Source organism: Monodelphis domestica, chromosome 5 (assembly GCF_027887165.1).
Source record: "Monodelphis domestica isolate mMonDom1 chromosome 5, mMonDom1.pri, whole genome shotgun sequence".
Lineage (NCBI taxonomy): Eukaryota > Metazoa > Chordata > Mammalia > Didelphimorphia > Didelphidae > Monodelphis > Monodelphis domestica.
In genome coordinates, this window is record NC_077231.1 from 80,163,820 (window position 1) to 80,184,722 (window position 20,903).

Here is a 20,903-nt window from a genome sequence, read left to right on the forward strand (position 1 = left end):
ATATGGAAGCAACTATGCACATGCAAGATATCCGGACTAAATGGGAGGTTATCTGGGAGGGAAGGAAATAGGAGTAGACAGGAACAGGAAAGGCCCCTTGCAGAAAGTAGGATTGGAGTATTCAGGTATGGAACAGCCAGTGAAAAAGCACAGAGTCAGGAGATGGGAGGGTTTTGTTTGAGGAACCACAAGAAGGCAGGTATTTCTGGACAGTGGAATAAATGGAGGTAAGGAAGGATTATCAACTGGGTTTTGGATGGTTCAAGGAAGGAACTTGGGTTGTTCCTTTGGGAACAATGAGGTCACACAGTGGATTGAGAGCAGGCCTGGAGCTGGGAGGACCTGGGCTCAAATCTTATCTCAGACACTTCCTTCCTAGCTGTATGACCTTGAGCAAGTCACTTAACCCCAATTTCCTAATCCTTACTGCTCTTCTACCTTAGAATTAATACTTAGTATCAATCTATGACGGAAGGAAGATTTGTTTGTTTTTTGAAATTACTTGAGGGGGTGGGGGGCAGCTAGATGGCTCAGTGGATTGAGAGGCAGGTCTAGAGATAGGAGGTCTTGGGTTCAAATTTTGTCCTAAGCACTTCCTTTCTAGCTGTGTGACCCTGGGCAAGTCACTTAACCCCCTTACTTAGCCCTTACTGTTCTTCAGCCTTGGAACCAATATCCAATATTGATTCCAAGCCATAAGATAAAGGTTTAAAATAATACTAATAAATAATTTTTTAAAATTGCTTTGGACAGTCCACAAAGTGGGCGATTTTCTATGGATAATCACGAGTTGGAGAGTAAATCAAGCTTCTTGGATTTTCCTCTCACTCCGGTCTCCAAACTTGGCTCCTCTCGGACCCCTAAACCTGTCCAGCTCAGCAGGCAGCTTCTTCCTTGGGCCCATTTTAGGCAGGGGATAGTCACTCTGCCCTGAGCCTCCTTGAGAAAGGATCTGGCGGAGGGCTCCTTGGGTGTGAGAATGCACATGGCCCCCAGCCCCTCTGCTTGTCTCTAGTATGGGGCCATGGACACTGCATCCTCTTGGGGCTGCTTCCTGGTTGGAAGCTGCTGGTTTCATGTAACCCTCCCCAGCAGCCAGGAAATCAGCTCTGTGGCATACAGCTAGCCATATGGAATTCTACTCTGAAGTCCTTCTGAACTCCCCGAAAAGGACTTTTCCAATAGGAGCTTGACTTCAAGCTCTGAATATTCTACTTGAAATTGGATTCTCTTCTTTTCTTGCACATGCTAAAAAAAAAAAAATCTTGCCTGACTCTGGGTTGCCCAGGCAGAGGCTGTGTTAAGTCAAGGGATCAATTAAGTGTCTACTACGTGCCAGGCACAGGGCTAAGCGCTGGGGACAGAGAGAAAGGGAAAAGCAGTCCACACCCTCCAGGAACTCACAGTCTAAAGAGAGACTCTGGCAGCTTGCAAATAGCTGGGTACAAATAAGCTACCTGGGGCAGTCTCAGAGGAAAGGCACTATGATTAAGGAGGGTTGGGTGGACTTGTTACAGAAGGTAGAATCTGAAGGCAAGCAAGAGTCTGAGAAGAGAGGGGAGCAAATTCCAGGCTGGGGGAAGGGCGGAGGAAGAGACCCAACCTCCAGATGACACTTCTTCATCTTGGGAGATGCAGCAAGGAAGCCAATGGCACTAGATCACCCGGTGCCCTGGGGAAGAAGTCTGGAAGGGTAGGAAGGGCTTTAATAATGAAATAGAAGGTTTTGTGTTTAATCCTGAAGGTCATTGGGAGCCATGGAAGTTTATTGAATAAGGGTGTGCCATGGGCAGATTTTCACTTTAGGAAGATCACTTATGACTGCTGAATGGGAGATAGACAGAAGTGGGGAGAGATTTAAGGCAGGTAGATCAAGCTGTAGCCTCTTGATAAAACTAAGATGCTCTGACTCAAATGACTGCTTTGGGTCTCAGATTCTTTCAATGGAAAGTGAAGTGATTGGACTCCATGACCTTTCAGAAGGAACTCTTCCAGCTTTGATCCCTTAAGACTATAGAAAGAGAAGAGGGCCTCAAGGAGACACAACTGCTGCAATGGAAAGGGTATTAAATATGGGGCTAGAGGAACTGAATTTGATTCCCAACCCAGCCTGGTGATCTTGGACAAGTCCCTTGCGGCCTCAGTTTACCAATCTGTAAATAAGAGTCCAAGGGCCTCTGAGGTTCCTTCCAGCACCAGATTGGTAATCCCAGGATCTCCAAGGTCCCTTCTCCAATTTTACCATCCTGAGATGCCCACTGGCAATCCTGCTCTTTGAGGATGTAGGAGCTAAGCAATGATTCGAAATGGAGCTACTTCAGGATCATGAAAGGAATCCCCATCATGCCATGCCATCTCTGGGGCTGCCCTCTAGGGTGAAGTAGGAGAGTGTGGAGGATGGGGGACAAGGGGAAAATGTCTTATTTTTCTCCAACCCCACCACCTTGTCCTATGCTAGGAAAAGGCTGCTGTTGTATCAAGTTGGAGCTGCTTAGAAGCTCCTCCCCTGGGGTGGTGGAACAGGAAGAGGTGGGGGGTCAGGAGCTCGGCTGAGTCTGTTCGGGAGAGAGAGGGAGAGGGTGTATGTGTGTGTGTGTGTGTGTGTGTGTGTGTGTGTGTGTGTGTGTGTGTGTGTGTGTGTAGTTACCGTTACCATTTTATTATGTGTGTGTCTTATATTACAGCCATGCTGAACATCAGCGGCCAGAGAGAGAGGAGAAGGGAGGAAAAGCCTGTTTACACAGACTGCAAACCGCCTGGGGAATAATACAGTAAAGGAAGTGAGCCGGCTCTCTGTCTGACTGCTCCAACTTCCTGCTCTCTCTCGCACACACACAGCAGAAAAAAAGAGAGAGAGGGAGAGAGGGAGAGAGAGGGTGAAAGGAAAAAAGGGGGAAAAATCAGGATCTCATTACAAGAGCAACAGACCGTTCGCAGACGCCTGTCAGCATGGAAAATCAGGGGATTTTACCCAGTTCCTCTTAAAATATTACCCAGCAGAAGAATTGGGGAAACTCGTCCGACATCTGGGTAAGTCGAGGGGGCTTCGTTTGTTCGCTCTTGTGGTTGCAAAGTGAAAGTTGTGGCAAAGTTTGCGTGCTCTCGGGCCGGGGCTAGGGTTTTCTGGTGGGGATCTCTAGGGGGCCCCCTCCCCGACGAACGGCTGTTTTATTGCAGAGGCGGTCTGTGTATGCGTGTATGTGTCTGCAGCCGGACGGACACACTGACTGATGCTGCTCTGGCGGCCACTCCCCAGGGCAGATGCTCGCCCTGAGCCTCTGGCCCGTCTGCCCCACTTTGTCTGCTCCGACCCGAGGGGTGCAGGGCTGTTTTCTGAGGCTCCTCATACTGGGCTAGGGGAGACAAAAGGAGAGGGCATGCCCTTGCATCTTTGGGACCCTCCCCCTTTCTCCTGTTCAGAGGGTGCTTGCAGTAGGGAGTGAGGTGCACCCCCGCAGGGTAAGGAGGTGGGAAGGGGTGGCCGAGGAAGATTGGGAACTTCTGGGAGAGTGTCTGGAAGAAAAAGGGACAGAGACGACTGCTTTTTGTCGTGAGCTTAGGAGGGTGTGCTCATTTCAGCACTGAGTTAGAAGAGGCTGCCCCGTCCCAGGCGGAACCTCTAGGGCTGAGGGAGGGCAAAGGCTCCTCTGGAAAAGTGAAGAGATCTTGCGGGCCAAGGGAGGGAGCGGGGTGTAATAGGTTGGGGATGGGGGGACAGGGGGGATGAAGTCGTTTTCTTGGGGGAAGAGAAGATATAGGTTGGTTAGGGAAGAGAGTGAGGAGCAGTCACTTTGGGGGAGCCTTAATCTCCCTTCCCAACTCCATGTGGAACATTTAAAGGTCTGAAGCTGGCAGGGATTGGAACCAGGGCCAAGGGCTGGGGAGATCTAAGCTTCAGCTGTGCTAGAACTGCTTTCAGAGTTTGCAAATGTTTGTCAATAAAGTGTGGGGAGTAGGTAGGTGTGATATTGGAGGAGGGTTGATTGTGCATTTTCTAGTTATTTTTCCAGTCGAAAAAATGGGATCTGAGTTTGTTGGCTGGGCTTCCCCCAGCTGATCAAAGTGTGTGCAGGGGGAGGAGGAGGAGGAGGAGGAGGAGGAGGAGGAGTCATTTCTGGGGCCGGGGTGGGAGCAAGCGCTATGATTTCAGAAACTGCAAAAGGGGCTTAAAAAAAAAGAGGAGAGTGTCGGGAGAATTTCTGGCTTGTCTGGAAACAGGAGGACTAATTGCCATGCGCTTCCGCTTTGAAACTGGCACCAGACAACATCTTGAAAATGAGTCACTTCAGCAGCTCACAAAGAAACTCTGTGGTTTTTCTCCTGCTCAGGTTTATGTATTTGCGCTTTTTACAGTTTCCTTTGTAGTCTTCAAGAGTCTCTCCAGCCCCCAGTCCCCTATTCCCGCCGTGCCCCCCCCCCCCAGCTTTTTAAAGCTCCCTGGCCCATTTTGCCACTTTCCACCCTTCTGCAAAAAAAAAGGGGGGGGGGGAAGGAGAGAGTTGTTTTTGGATTTGGCTTTGCAGGAGAAGGTTAGAGGGACTCTGATGCTGCAGGGGGAAAAAAGTTCCCTGAATTTTCCACTGGCTTTTGCAGGAAGAGAGCCCCTTTAGTCACCGCTAAGTAATGTCTGCACACACACACCAACTAATCTCATTAGGAGTTTCCGTTCTTTTAACACAGGAGGGTTTTTGTGAAGCCAGCCCCTGTCCTGCTGCCTTTCTCAGACAGAGCCCAGCAACTGAAAGGGAGACAAGTTACATCTTTATTTATTTAGGGGCTCAGGAACAAAACAAGACTTGCCAGGCTCAGCATCCTTGCAAGAGAACAGCCCCTGAAGCTTTTGTGGACTCTCATCTCTCCCTTTGCTTTTCTTCTTCTTCGTTTTATTTTCTGGACAGCCAACTTGCCATCCCCCCTCCCTAATTTGTTTTGCATGTGCTTTGAGCCTTTTGGCTTCCAGAGGTTCTTGCAGACCCATCTTCTCAAATACTTACAGTAGTTTTTGTTGGGGCGGAGTTGGGGGGGGGCAAGAGGGAGGGAGAGAGGAGAAGCTGAAACATGTTCCAGACCTCTATTAATGACCCTAAATCAATTTCAGATCCCCGTTGCCAAGCCAAATAACCCTCTGATATCTCCCTGTCTGTTGTACAAGTTTATTTGGGAAAAGGTCCGTTATGAGTTTCAATTTATGGGGATTATAAAGTTGGAGATTGTCTTGGAAGGTTCCTGGATCTGTCCATAGAGAAAGTTGTTTGTTTGTTTTTTAGAGGTGCCAGTAATAAACTTGCAAGTAGAAACTGTGTGTGTGAAAGACTCTGGCATTTATAAAGTAGTTAGGGAAAGGAGGAAGGCTTTAGCGGACAAATTTGTTTTTTTTAAGACCATTTGTGATTACAGAGAAATGGAGTTGATCCGTGAAAGAGATAGAGGGGTGTGGAATTGAGGCAAAAATTGAGAAGGTGGGCTTGAGAGACAGGAGATGCTTGAAAAGGACCTGCAGAGCCTTGTCTCTCTTGGGGTATTATTAGAAATTGCAGGTGCTGGATACCCTTTGGAAAACCCAACAGTCCCACTTCAGGGGGCGTCTTGGTATACTGGGGAGTGTCAGAAGCCTGAAGTGAGTGGAATTGAACTGCGGTTCAAATATTGACTCCGTGTGACAGTGGGCAAGTAACAGAGCACCTTTGGAACCTCAGTTTCTTTGTTTGTAAGACTTGGATAGGAATACTTTGTTTCATTTCTCTCTAGATCATTGGGAAGAAATTCTTTGTAAACTGTAATGAACTTGCATGTCAATTGTTATGGGGAAAATGTTGGGTAATTGATATAGAGAGTTGGTCTCAGGGTCAGAGAAACCTGGGTTCCAGACCAGCTTGTGATACATACTAGTGACTCTGTGACCCTGGGCAAACAAGACCCTTACTCTCCCAGTTTCCTGGCTAACTAAACTCAAGTTTCATGAGAGGGTTCTAATTTGTGTTGGTAAGAGAAATTCTCTCATCCTCAAGTTTCCTGTATCAAAGGAATCAAATTCAGTCTCTAGCTTATTGTTATTAGTATTATTATTATTCGTAGTAGTAGTAGTAGTAGTAGTAGTAGTAGTAGTAGTAGTAGTAGAAGTAGTAGTAGTAGAAGTAGTAGTAGTAGTAGTAGTAGTAGTAGAAGTAGTAGTAGTAGTAGTAGAAGTAGTAGTAGTAGTAGTAGTAGTAGTAGTAGTAGTAGTAGTAGAAGTAGTAGTAGTAGTAGAAGTAGTAGAAGTAGTAGTAGTAGTAGTAGAAGTAGTAGTAGTAGTAGTAGTAGTAGTAGTAGTAGTAGTAGTAGTAGTAGTAGTAGTAGTAGTAGTAGAATGCTCTATCAAAGCAATCTGGCAAATTGTGTTTGTCTCCTCTCCTCTTTGACTGGGGACAGATATATACAGATTTGTTTCCAGCAAAGCTGTAACAGAAAGATTACTCTAACAAGAACCTTGAAGGTTGGAGACTTAGAACATTCCCATTTTGAGACTGTCCATCTAAAAATTGTAAAAGTCGAGGGGCTTCCAATTCAGGATTTTATTTGGAAAGTATCAAGCCTATATACAATTTCATATTTCACTACTGGACTTTGAAATTTCAAGGTGTAATCTGAAATTAAATTTGCTCTTTTTTTTGGAAAATATAATAAATTGCATCAATCTGATCACAGAGGCATCATTTTGTAGCCACTTTAGAAGAGTTATGGGTATCTGGGTATCTGGGCCTCCTCTAAGTAGCACTGGCTTTAGAACTGGGGGCATCCAGGGCAGGGGTTCTTGACCATTTGGGGGTGTTCTGGATCCATTTAGGTGACTGCTGAAGCTTTTGAATCCTTTCTCAGAATCATATTTTTAAACTACATAAAATAAAATCTATAAGACTACAAAGGAAATCAATCCTGTTGAAAAAGTTATGAAAATATTTATTAAAAAGTCCATGATCTCCCACTTAAGAACCCTAATCTAGTCCAGTCCCATCATAGCAACTAACATTTATGAAGCAGTTTAAGATTTTCACGGCTCTTTAGAATGCGGTCTCATGTTATCAATTTACATATGGGGAAGCTGAGGTCCAGAGATGGAAAGTGACTTTCACAAAACAACACAAGTGTCTAATCTCTAAGAGTCAAACTCAAGTCCTTGGATTCCAAATCCAATGTTCTTTCTACTGTCCCAAGCTGTTAGTGTATTGGATTCAAGAAAGATTTATTTGAGAGGGGCTACTGTGTATCATTGTAAGTAGAGTGAAGGACTAGGAGTTGGAAAGATTTGATTTCAAATCCTGCTTCATACCTATTTCCTGTATTACCTTAAGCACTCTGTGCCTCACTTTCCTCTTCTGTAAAATAAGGGGGTTGAACTCTATGACATAAAGATCCTTCCAGCTCTCAGTACTGCCCCTGAACTATGATACTACCTCACTTAACACACAAGACATCATCCTGTCATGACTTTGGACCTCTTCAAAAGGATAAAAAACAACCACCAACAACCATCACCAACCATCACCAAGCACTACCAACCACCATCACCACCACCCAACTTCTATCACCACCAACTCTCCACCCATAACCAACAACCAACGATAACATAGTTCCTAGAGACAGAGAGACAAAAAACAAAGAAATGTAGAAACAGTTCCTTCCCTCCATTCTCTTAGAATGACCGATACTAACTGAAGTGGGGGAGAAATTACAGATTATTTTCTGACCCTTCTGAATGTCATATTTTCCCGCATTGAAAGAGGAAGGGAATAAATATTTAGCAAGCCCCTGCTACATGCCAGGCATATGCTAAGCACCTTCCAAATGTTATTTCATTTGATCCTCACAAGTGCTGTTATTATCCCCATTTTATAGTGGAGAAAATTGAGGCAGAAGTTATGACTTGACCAGGATCACACAGCTAGTTAGTATCCAAGGCTGGATTTGAGCTCCAATCTTCCTACTTCTGTATACTCTACCACCTAAATGATCCTTTTTCCCTTTTTATCAGCAGTAAAATCTTAAAATGAAGAAACATGCTTGACTGTATCCTTAAGATGATGTCTGATTGTCTATATTTATGACACCATTAAGCAATTTAGAAATATGACTTGATTCTCTTCCTAAATGTATTTGTAAGTAAGATGACTTCAGGCAATAGGAGAAAAATGAAGTTTTCTTAATCTTAATAGTCCACATTGATAAGATACTTTGCCATCTATAAAGTAGCAATTGTGTTATTTAAGCTGTGTAATCAATCAGTAAATGATTAGGAAGTGCCTACCCTGTGCCAGGCACTGTCTTGGGTGGTGAGGACACAAAGACAAAAGGAAGCAGCTCGTGCCATCAAGGGCCTTAAGCTCCATTGGAAGAAAACAACCTATCTATATAGAACTCAATGCAAAAATAAACAAAATAAATATAAAGTAATTTTTTAGGGGGAGAGGGAAGTGCTAGTGTGTATAGCATTTGCGGGGACCAGAAAAGACCACAGGTAGGAGGTAGAGCTTGAGTTAAATTTTGAAAAAAGCTAGGGATTCTGAGAAGTGGAAATAATGCATTCCAGGAATTTATTATCATCATTATTATTTCTTTTTCAGTGCAGTTCCTATAGAAATAGACCAGGGATAAGTTAGCATCTTGCTATTATCCTTTTAACATTTTAGATTGTGCTTCTTGACCATTTGGGGGTTAAGAGTGCCCTTTGGCAGATCCCAATAAAACCTGTGGATGTCTTCGTTTTTAAATGCATCAAATAAAATATATAAGATTGTGAAGGAAATCCATTGTATTGTAATGAAGTTATCAAAACATTGAAACTCATTCATGGAGCTCTGTTCTAGAGACCAATGTTTTTGCTATTGTCTCATTCCTCAAAGCATCTAGGTTCAGAAATAAGAATGCTGGATTTAATAGTGATATCTTGCATTTATATACACTTCAAAGTTTGCAAAGTTCTTTACATCTAGTATCTCATTTGATAAGACACTACAGCCCTGAGAGGTAGGCATTTTTGTCCTCCCCATTTTTAAGACAAGGAAACCAAGGCAGGCAGAGATTGAGTGACTTGTCCAGAGTTACAGATAGTTGTGTCTAAATCTGAGGATTTAGAGTCAAAAGAATCACAGTTCAAATCCTAGTTCTGTCCATTAACATCTCTAGGATTACATCTAAAATTTTCTGGCAGGACAGCTAGATGGCTCAGTGGATAGCAAGCCAGTCCTGGAGACAGGAGGTCCTGGGTTCAAATTGGGTCTCAGATACTTCCTAGCAGTGTGACCCTGGTCAAGTCACCCTAGTTGCCTAGCCCTTACTGTTTTTCTGCCTTAGAATTCTAAGACAGAAGGTAAAAGTTATTTTTTAGTGTTCTTATACCCACTGTGTATTCTGTGATCCAGTAGCACTGGCCTCAAATTATACAACCCCCTTCCCCCATGACACTCATGCCCCTGACTCAGGGAATTTCTTCCCTTTTTTCCTTCCTTCCCCTTCCCTTCCCTCCCTTTCCCTTCCTTCCCCTCCCCCTCCCTTCCCTTCCCTTCTTTCCCCTCCTCCTCCCTTCCCTTCCCTTCTTTCCCCTTCCCTTCCCTCTTAGAATCAGTACTATGTATTGGTTCTGAGGTAAGTGTTAAGTGTTAGGCAATGGCGGTCAAGTGACTTGCCCAGGGTCACATAGCTAGGAAGTGTCTGAGGCTAGATTTGAACCCGGGACCTCCCATCTCTAGGCCTGGCTCTCAATCCATTGAGCCACCCAGCTGCCCCCCTTTTTGCCCCCCCCCCCAACTCAGGGAATTTTCACTGGTTATCATCCATGCCTGGAACTCTCTCCCTCCTCATTAGTGTTTTCTGCTTTCCTTCCCTAGTTTTTCTCAAGTCCTTCCTCAAATCCCAACTTCTACAAGAAGCCTTTCCCAATATAATACTTCAGTTAAGCACTTTTTTCTGTTGAAAACTTCCAGTCTCTGTCTCTGTCTCTGTCTCTCTCTGTCTCTGACTCTGTCTCTCTCTGTCTCTCTCTCTGTCTCTTTCTGCCTGTCTGTCTGTCTCTCTCTCCTTCATAGTTACTTACATGTTGTTCTCTCCATTATTCTGTGAGCTGCTTGAGGGCAAGGATTGATCCCCCCCCATTTGTTTGTTTTTCTTTAGATCGCCAGTGCTTGATAAGGAGGAGGTGCTCCCTAAATGTTTGTTCTCTAACTCTGTGACCTGGAACACATCTCTTAACTTCTTTGGGCTTCAGTTCCTCAGTTGTGAAAGAATGAGGGGTTTGAACTCGGTGGGTTTCTAAGGTTCCTTCTGGCTCTAATGCAATGATCCTATGCTCTTTGTTGACAGCAACCCTCTTGGGACAAGTCATTATCCTGATATTAGTTGTTGTTTAGTCACTTCAGATGTGCCCAACTCTATGACCCTTTGGGGGTTTTTCTTGGCAAAGGTGCTAGAGTGGCTTGGTTTGCCACTTCTTCTCCAGTTCATTTACAGATGAGGAAACTGAGTCAACTAGAGTTAAGTGACTTTCCCAGGATCACACAGCTAGTAAGTGTCTGAGGCTGTATTTGAATTCAGAAAGATGAGTCTTCCAGATTCCAGGCCCTGCGCTCTATTCACTGTGCCACCTAGTCATTGGTTTGTTTCGTTTCTTTTCGCCACCCTATCCTGCTTTTATGCTTTTTCACTTAATGATGTGTGATGGGTAGATGCAGAATTTTTTGGCAACTGAATTCAGATATTGTGAAGTAGCTTCTTATTACTCTTATTTTAGAAAGGAGAATACTGAGATTCTCAGAGGAGACTTGCTTTGCCCTCCATTCACATGCCACTGGACTTATGGCTGGAGGCCTGTTCTTGGACTCTTTCCGTGCCATTAGGTCCCCAGTGTTGTATATTTTTGAGTGCTTAAAAAAACAAACAAGCCTACCTGTGCCTCAGTTTCCTCCTCAGTACAATGAGGGGTTTGGACTGGATAACTTCTGAGATCCCTTCCAGGTCCTCTAAAGTCCAAATCCTGGAACTTCCCCATATTCCATTTCCAGAAGCACCTTCCCACAGAACGTTTCCAAACAATGGACTCATTAAAGAAATTAATTAAAAGCTCTCCACAGGCATGCTTTTACTTCCTGGGGTGAAGGAAGAGCTTTGTTTTCCCTGAAAATGATTTACTGCTTGCTAGTTCACAGCTATGCTTTCTTCTCTCCTAGGAGTGAATCAGTGGTCACTCTGAGAGCTCCCTGGGAGCTGGTGAATCCTTTACTCATTGTGGTTTTTTGAGGGCGGTGTGCCATCCAGTTTGTTCCTGGGTTAAAAAGAGGAGGAAGTTGGCAGTCAGGTTGCCAAAGGGCCAGGCACACACACACACACACACACACACACACACACACACACACACACACACACACACACAGAAAGAGGAATCCAAAGGGACATCTGGCCAGTCAAGGGCTAGGCAATAGGGGTTAAGTGACTTGCCCAGGGTCACACAGCTAGAAAGTATCTGAGGCACATTTGAACCCAGGACCTCCCATCTCTGGGCCCAACTCTCAATCCACCCTGTTGGCCCCCAACTTTCTCTCTTTTTTATAACAGATGAAGAAACTGGGGCTTTAGTGTAGGAAGTGATTTGCCCAATGCCAGACAGGCAATAAGCACTCTTACAGAATTTGAACCCAGGTCCTCCAATACCAGAGCCATTGCTTTTTCCTGTCATTCTTGGTGATCACAACCTAACATATCAAAGCACCATTTTTCTACAGGGACATTAGGTGTCTTTATAGCTTGATTGACTAACTCAACTCATCTTCCTGGAATGTTGAGCACTCTTGAAGGGTTCAGCTGCTGGGATGATGAAGTGGTTGGTTGCTTTCTGGGTGACTTAAGGATGAGTCACAATTTGCAGCTTACTATCAAGATAGAGTAACAGGAAGTCCACTCTACTACAAATCCAAAGAAAATGTTAAATAGATGATGGCAGGAAGCAAGCCAGATGAAATGCAAAATTACTTTGTCTCTTTCTAACAGGATTTCCTTGGGGATGGGAGGGAGAAGAGAAGGAGTTCCTCTACTCTTCTCACTGGTCCATCATCCCCAATTTGTTGCATTACTGGCTGGTGGACCAGACTTTTTGATTGTGAGAGATTAAATTTGTTGTTGTTGTTCAGGGCTCTTTTGATCGATGGTTATTCATCTGTGTAGTTAAATGAAAACACTGAAACCTGAGAAAGGAGCTGCTCTGGGGGTGTGGAGCGGTGGGAAGGCAGCTAGTTCCTGGGGGAGTTATGCCAATCTGAGTTTTCTCATTTTCCATCCAAAAGAGCTTTGTGCAAACCCCCAGGCTGGCCTCTTAACTGCTTACTCAAAATTGGACTGGTGTTTACTCCCTCCGATACAGCAAACCCGTGTGAAGTGCCTACAGGTAAATTTGACATTCCTGACTAGGGCATTCGCTTTGAGAAGAGGCAGATGTGACTTCCGGTAACTCTAAATATTAGCATGAACATAAGCAGGCAATTCCTGTAAAGTGGACTTGGATCCAGGAAGGCTTGGGTTTGAATCCAGGCTCATGTATTGGCTGGATGGGTGGCCCTGGGAAAAGGACTTCATTCTGCCTCGGTTTCCTTATCTGTAAAATGGGGTTGATAATAGTAGTACTCTTCTCACAAGGTTGTCATAAGATAATATACATGTGAGCTACTGTTGTTTTTTTTTTCCTGTGGAATGGGGAAAAGCAAGGTGAAAGGATTTGGGAAGAGACTTTTAGAAACTAGGTGTTAGGAATTGGTTAAAAAATGCACAGGCCACATTTCTAATCATTTACAAATGATTAATGGTCAGTTCCCTTTTCCATGCTCAAGGAGGGCAAGAGTGGAGACAGGAGGACCTGGGTTCTAATCCTGCCTGATAGACATATTACTTGTGTGTTATTGGGCAAGTCAACCTCTCTGGGCTTCAGCTTCCTTATCTGCAAAATGAGGAGGGCTGGAGAAGATGGTCACTGAGGTCTCTTCTGACTGGAGCTCCAGGATCTTGTGAACTTGTCATTATGGTTTGTAGGTTTTTGCCTGGAAGGCACCTTAGAGGGCATCTACCTCAATTCCCTCATTTTACAGGGGAGACAATGGAGGCTCAACAAGACTGACCAAATTGCCCAAAGTCATGCAGTCAGTAAGTGTTGGAAATGAGCTTTGACTGCAGGTTTCCAGATTCCCAGAGCTAGCATTCAGTTGTCACGCCATGATTAATGTTGCTTTGTAAATTACCATAAAAGGAACAAATCTGCCATATCCTCTGTTTTACATTTATTTAAAAGTAATTACTAAAACTAATGGATATATAGTTTTCTTTTTTTTAGTAATCAATCAGCAAATATTTATCATGCACTATGCAAGGCTCTGGGGAGGGCACAAGTACAAAGAATGAAATAGTCCCTACTTGCAATTCTAATGAAGGAGACAAGCACATATAAAAATAAATGCAGCATAAATATAAAGTTAATAAATAATAGTATGTAAAAGTAGTTAAATACAAGAGAGTTTGGGATGGAGACATGGCAATTGGAGGAGAAAGAAAGGGGAGATTACAAACATTTAAGTGCCCACTGTGTGCCTGGATGTGTTTTATTAATACATTTATTTAATCAATTAAAATTGATGAATAATAAAACTAATTAGCAGCAAAAGGGGAAAAAACTCCCTCCTCACCCTTTGCTGCTAATTTTAACAAAAGATATCAATTTATTAATTAAATATTTATCCATTTTAATTTATTTAAATAATTTAAAATTTAAAAAATTATTTTTAAATATTTTCCATGTTTATATGATTCATTTTCTTTCCTTCCCCTCTTCCTTCCCCTCTCCCAGAGCTGACAAGCAGTTCTACTGGGTTGTACAAAAGTTATCACTTGATACCTATTTCCATATTATTCCTTTTTGCTATAGAGAGATTTTAATTTAAATGACTTTTAATAAAACATCATTATTTTTAGTAATTTGGTATCTTACCCTAATAGATGATATAGTTCAGCCCCATCATTTTTCATATGAGGAAATTGAGAGGTTCAGTGATTATCTACCCAAGTTAAATTAAGAAACAGAGAGGTTTAAGTGATTTTCCCAGCTTCCACAGCTAGTAAGTAGCAGAGGTACAAGTGGAGAAGGAAGAATTTCTTCTCGCTTCCACCACTATCCAGAGCCCAGGGTGATTCTCCTTTAGAATCAGAAGGAGAAGACCTGGCTAAAGATTATGAGAAACTGAAGTCACTTTTCATTCCTTTTCTCTATGTGGACATGTTCTCTCTCCTTACAGAATGTAAACTCCTTAAGTGCAAGAGCTGCTTCATTTCTTTATTTGTACCTCCAGCACCTAGGACAGTGTCTGGTAACTGGTAGGTGCTTACCTAATAAATATTTGTGGAAGGAGCAGGTAGGAAGCACAATAGATACAGGGCCAGGCCTGGAATTGGGAGGTCCTCGGTTCAAATTTGGCCTCAGACACTTCCTAGCTGTGTGACCCTGGGTAAGTCACTTCATCCCCATTGCCTAGCCCTTACTACTCTTCTGTCTTGGAACCCAGTACACCGTATCAATTCTAAGACAGAAGGCAAGGGTGAAAAAAAACAAACCAAAAGAACCAATTACAATCAGCCCTCCTCAGTTGGGCAATCTATCTCCCGGCACAGCCTTGGTTGAAATCGACTCATGCTTTCCTATTCCACGGGGCTCTCCCATAAGTGGTCCACAAAGAGTCCATCCAGGATGCTGATCACCTTCCCATGACATCACATGGTCACACCTCACTCTCACCTTGTTGATGATCTCATCTTTCCCCATCATGTAATTTTTATTGACATCTTTTTAGTCCTGATCTCTTTTTGTGTTTTTCCTTGCTAATGTATGGTCGCTCACCCTCACCTGCCATGTGTCTCTCCATTGCCTCTGAAGTAATATTTTCTGTTCTTTTTTTTTCTTTTAATTCTTTTAAGGTTGTAGAGTTCTTTGACTCACTGTCCTAAGATTCACCTCCTGTTAAGGCATCCCTTCCCTAAGTTACTATGTATTTTGGGGGGGTATATTTTGTATATTTTTATGTGTTTTCTTCCTGGTATTAATGTAAGCTTCTCGAAGGTAGGGATCATTTCTCTTTTTTTCCTTTGTATACTCAGTGCCTGATACATAGTAGCTGCTTAATAAATGCTTGTTCATTGATTTATAGAATACAATGTAAGCTAAATACCAGAAAGGGCTTTCATTTAATTGGCTATTTAAGGCTGACTCACCCAGTTGGAAAAGATTGTAGATGAACTAATCATGTTTCAGACTTTTCCAGTCTTTATTGTACATTTGGCAGCGAGGTAGCTCAGTGGAAGACACCTGAGTCCAAGTCTAGCCTCTAACACTAACTAGCTATGTGATCCTGTGCAAGTCACTTAACCTGTTTGCCTTGGAGGCAGCTAGGTGGCTTAGTGAATAGAGAACTGGGCCTGAAGTCAGGAAGACATAAGTTCAAATCATACCTCATATTTGTGTGTGATCTTTGGCAAATCACTGAACTGCTGTTTGCCTCAATTTCCTCATCTGTAAAATGGCACACCCTTTTATCTGATTGGAGCCTCCTACAACCCTGTCAGGTTTGGGCTACAGGTATCATGGTACCCATTTTACAGATGGACAAAACTGAGGTTAAAAGAAGTTAAAATAATTTGTCTATGGTCACACATAAGCAATGAGTTTTAGAGATAGGCTCCAGATTCTGCTTTCTATCCACTGTGTGCTACCCTCCCTTTCAATAGGATTGCTTAGGGGATTCTGTTAGTTAGAAGAGATTCAACCTCATCATTATCTTCGTGCTAAGAAACACAGGAATGATTGTGTTAACTGATGCAGAGTGGGATAAGAAGACCCAGAAGACTGGGATACAGAGTGATGATGTTATAAGAATCTAAAGGAAAGGGTAGCTAAAAAGTCCAACTTTCAATGCCTCCACCATCAAGGATGAAATCAATTCTATCACGGTTGGTACCCAAGTAGCTGCTGATTGGTTGATTGATTCTGCCCTTGATAATCAAGACAATAATAAGGAAGGGACAGGAACAAGCATTTATTAAGCACCTACTGTATACCAGGCACTGTGCTATGGAGGTGGAATTATAGATAGAGCAAAAAAAAAATTCAAGAACTTTTGTCTTCTAAGGGAAATTTTTCTCAGATTCCATAGTAGTAATTGTCAACCTTTCTTAAGTGAGACTTAAGTAATCTTAAGGGATATTAAAAAAAATTCTTAGACCAAGAAAAATAACTTTAATTTACTTTTTAAAAATACTATGTAGTTTTCTTTTTCAACTCCTGGCATTTGTCTGCAGAATGGTTTTATCATTCTTAACAGCTTTTAGTAAGTGCTTAGCACAGTGCCTGGCACATAGTAGGCTCTTTGTAAACACTCATTCCCTTAGCCCTTCCCCTACTAGTGATCTTACTTAAAACCTGTAGAGTCCTACACCTTCTTCCTTCCCTGTTCGTCTTGTTTCTTTGATCCCATAGTTCTCTTCTCATTGCTTCCCTATCCTTTCCCTCATTGCTATTATGAATGGCACATGGGGCAGTGAGGTGCCTCACTGGACAGAGGCTTGGAGGTGGGAGATAATGAGTTCAAATGTGGCCTCAGACACTTCCTAGCTGTGTGACCCTGATTGCCTCATCCTTACCACTCTTCTGTCTTTGAACCAATATTTGGTAGTGACTCTAAGACAAAAGATAACGGTTTTGTTTTCTTCTTAAATGAGTGGAATATAAGTCCATTGAGGGCAGGAACTGTTGATCCTCCTCCTCATTATTAGCCATAGTTTCTGGCATAAAGAAGACACTACATAAATACATGTCGATTGATTGGTCAGTGCGGGGGAGGGGAAGAGAAGGAATTTTATTGGTCCAGAGAATAATTTTGAGTGATGAAAGGTTGCTATGTAGAACTTTTGGAAGGAATAGTTCAGCTCATAACAAATCAAACAGGTGACAGTCGGGTACTGCAGCTCTAGGGAGATGGGTTGTCACTCCTCTGGAGAGTTGTGTGATTTAAATCATATCTGAGCCACAACAACCCCATCTGTTTCCTCTTTGCCACATCCTTTTTTCTTTCCTCTTTTTTAAAAATCTGAGTTGTGAAAACCTCATAATCTGGTTGAATTTTGACACCAAGAGGAAATAAACTGTAGGAACAGATGACAGAAAACGCACAGTACTTTTTATTGTCTTATTTAAAAAAAAATGTTTTATCAATTTTTTTCCTTTTTGTCTTTTATTTCCTCACCATTGCTTTTCCTGGATATCGTCTCCCCCATTCTCTTCCTCTAGTCTTCTCTCTTATAAACTGAACCCTTTCTTGTAACAAATACACAACGAGGCAAAACAAAACAAAGCAACCTGATAAATTGTATTGGAATCCCCAGAGCTGAGCACTCTGTCAGGTGGGGAAGGGGTGGTGGAGTGGAGATCTGGTTTATTAGCTGTTCTCTAGGATCATTATTGGTTTTGCAATAAAGGTTTTACTTCTTTTTAAAGTGATCTTTTCATGATCATCATTGTAATTACTGTGTGGATTGTTCTTATCAGGTTCTTCCCGTATTTCTCTGCAATTCCTCAGATTTGTTATGTTTGATCCTTTTTTTTTTTAACCCTTACCTTCTGTATTAGAATCATTACTGTGTATTGGTTCTAAGGCAGAAAAATGGTAAGGGCTAGGCAATGGAAGTTAAGTGACTTGTCCAGGGTCACACAGCTGGGAAGTGTTTGAGGCCAGATTTAAACCCAGGACCTCCCATCTCTGGTACTGGCTCTCAGTCCATTGAGCAACCTAGTTTCCAACTCGATACTATTTTCTTGAAAGAATACTTTGCCATTTATTATTAATGGTTGCTGTTGTGATCTGCAGTGCTGTTCTCAGGTAGTGATTAACTTGGATGGTTCAGGGATAGAGAATCAGGAAGATGGGGAGTTCAAATCTTCTTAGCTGTGTGACCCTGGACAAGTCTCTTAACCTCTCTGCCTCTGTTTCCTCATCTGTAAAATGGAGATAATGATAGCCCCAACCTCCCAGGGCTGTTATGAGGATCCAATGAGATAATAGTAAGGTACTCAGTACATAGTGGATGTCATCTAAATGTTATTAGATTAGCTAACATTTTATAATATATTAACTAAGAATTTACATGCCACATAAATGCCATATAGTATTATTTAATATTTAAATAGCACCTACTGTGTGTCTGACCCTATGCTAAGTGCTTTACAATTATTATCTCATTTGGTCCTCACAACTCTGGGAGACAGAGGCTATTATTATCCTTTTAAAAATTATTATTGGAAGTTGAATTATTAAATTGGGGTTAATAATAGCCCCCTCCTCCCAGGGTTATTGTGAGAATCAAATGATATAATAATTGTAAGTCACTTGGCACAGTGCCTGGCACATAGTAAACATTATCTTAATGCTAGCTATTAGGATGATTTGTTCCTTATAAAAACCCTTTAATGAGATAGATGGGAAAGGAGATTATTAGAATATGTTTATCTTTTTACAGATGAAGAACCTTAGAAGTTGTGACTCTCTCCTTAGGGCTACTTATAGGGAAAGGAGAGTGGATTTGAAGTCAAGGATCTCGGTTCAAATCCTGTCTCTCTTGTTTTACTCTCCTGGATGATCTTGGGCCAATTCTTTAAGTTCTCCAACCCTCCATTTCTTTACCTGTAAGTTGATGAAGATAGGTTTTGGGAATACCTTCTGTTTCTTTATTTGTGATCCTAGTAAGCATTAGTAGTTGAATTTGAACCCAGATCTCAGCCTCTTCCATGTGACATTTCTACCATCATCTTGTGACTTAGGGTGGGGGCAAAAGAGAGTTCTTTTCCAATTTAAAAACAATTCCTTTTAGCAGATTCTGTTGTTTCATCTTGGTTTTTGTATCCCCAGCACTCAACACTATGCCCAGTGTCTAGGAGGCTCATCATTGGATGTGAGCTAGAAGGGGTCATCCCACCCTTCATTTCAATGAAGCAGAAAGAAATGAAGTCATTTGCCCTGAGTCACACAAACACCAGATACTGGAGAGGAATGAAATGTTTTGTTTTGTTTTGTTTTAACATTTTCAGACTTTAATTCTTTTTTAAAAATTTTAATTGAAAATTTTAATTAATTAATTTAGAATATTTTTCCATGGTTACAAGATTCATGTTCTTTTCAACACACAATTCCACTGGGTTTTACATGTATCATTGATCAAGTCCCATTTCCATATTATTGATATTTGTACTAGGGTGATCATTTAGAGTCTACATCCCCAATCATATCCCCATTAACCCATGTAATCAAGCAGTTGTTTTTCTTCTGCATTTCTACTCCCACAGTTCTTTCTCTGGATGTGGATAGCGTCTTTCTCATAAGTCCCTCTGAATTGTCCTGGATCATTGCACTGCTGCTAGTAGAGAAGTCCATTACATGGAATGAAGTGTTTAATGACTTATTAGTGTATATATTTCATGTATATAGGAGACCGATTGATATACCAGGGATCCATCCTTGGAGAAGAAACAGTGTTACCTCTTGTTCCAAAATAGGTCTGGATGGATTAACAGACCTTTAAAAGGCATTTTTTGGGGGCAAGCAGAGAGGGTTTGGTTTCTCTCTCAAGTTTTTGAAGAACAATCATGACTTTTCACCACAAAGTCTCAGGATGTTTTTGCTGGACCTGGAATCAGGAAAATCTGAGTTCAAACCTGACTTCAGATGCTTAATAGCTTGTAACCCAGGGCAAATCACTTAATATCTGCCTGCCTCAGTTTTCTTAACTGTAAAATGGGAGTTGTCATGGCACCTATGTCCCCCAGGGTTTTTGTGAGGATTAAATGAGAGAATAATTACAATTACAATAAGCATTTAATCTAGTACCTGGCACATAGTAGGTGCTATAGAAATGCTAGCTGTTGTTAGGGACACCTTTCTGAGCTGAACAGATCCAGCAGGTGCCATTCTTAGCAATTCTTTAGTGTTAGGATTAGGGTTAGGGTTTAGGGTTAGGGCTAGGGTTAGGGTTAGGGTTATCCAATAAATTTTGTTTGCTTGTCCAAAAAAAGTACATTTTAAGGGTGAAAAGTAAATTGTAGCACTGAGAAAATATATTTTGCTTTTAAAATTACTTGCTGGCCAGAATTAAAACAAGCTTTTTAGAAATAACCAACATTTTGATCAAGGACACATGTAAAACCCAGTGGAATTTCACGTTGGCTATGGGAGGGTTTTGGTGGGAAGGGAGGGAAAGAACATGAATCTTGTAACCAAGGAAAAATATTCTAAATTAACTAAATAAAATTAAAAACCAAAAGAAATAACCAACAGTTGCCTAAACAAGAGCCATAATATTTTAAAAGGGTCCCCTTGGGGGCAGCTGATGGCTCAGTAGATTGAGAGCCAGGCCTAGAGACAGGAGGTCCTAGGTTCAAATGTGTCCTCAGACACTTCCTAGCTGTGTGACCCTGGGCAAGTCACTTGACCCGCATTGCCTAGCCCTTACCACTCTTCTGCCTTGGAACCAATACACAGTATTTCCAAGACAGAAAGTAAGGGCTTAAAAAAAATAAGAAAAAGGTCCCCTTCAAGAAATTCAAGATTTTTTTTTTAAAAGGCTACTTTTCTGGAATTCTTTTACTTCTGACTTTTTTTTTTTAAATAACCCTTACTTTCTGTCTTGGAAATACTGTGTATTGGCTCCAAGGCAGAAGAGTGGTAAGGGCTAGGCAATGGGGGTCAAGTGACTTGCCCAGGGTCACACAGCTAGGAAGTGTCTGAGGCCAGATTTGAACCTAGGACCTCCCATCTCTAGGCCTTACACTCAATTCACTGAGCTACCTAGCTGCCCCCTACTTC

At 42.1% G+C, this 20,903-nt stretch overlaps 1 protein-coding gene across 3 annotated transcripts in view; it reads left to right on the top strand.

Annotated features, from left to right (window-relative positions):
- The first annotated feature begins 2,533 nt into the window (after nucleotides 1-2,533).
- The window catches only part of ELK3 (ETS transcription factor ELK3), a 90,822-nt gene continuing 72,452 nt past the window's right edge, over nucleotides 2,534-20,903 (top strand). Inside the window, exon 1 of one of the 3 annotated variants that reach the window (XM_001364421.4) lies at nucleotides 2,534-3,030. The gene's annotated coding sequence lies outside the window, so the exon portion shown is untranslated. Of the gene's footprint in view, nucleotides 3,031-3,439; nucleotides 3,460-4,309; nucleotides 4,329-20,903 lie in introns of those variants that run through there. The other 2 variants (XM_056798674.1, XM_056798673.1) reach the window with 2 other exon arrangements.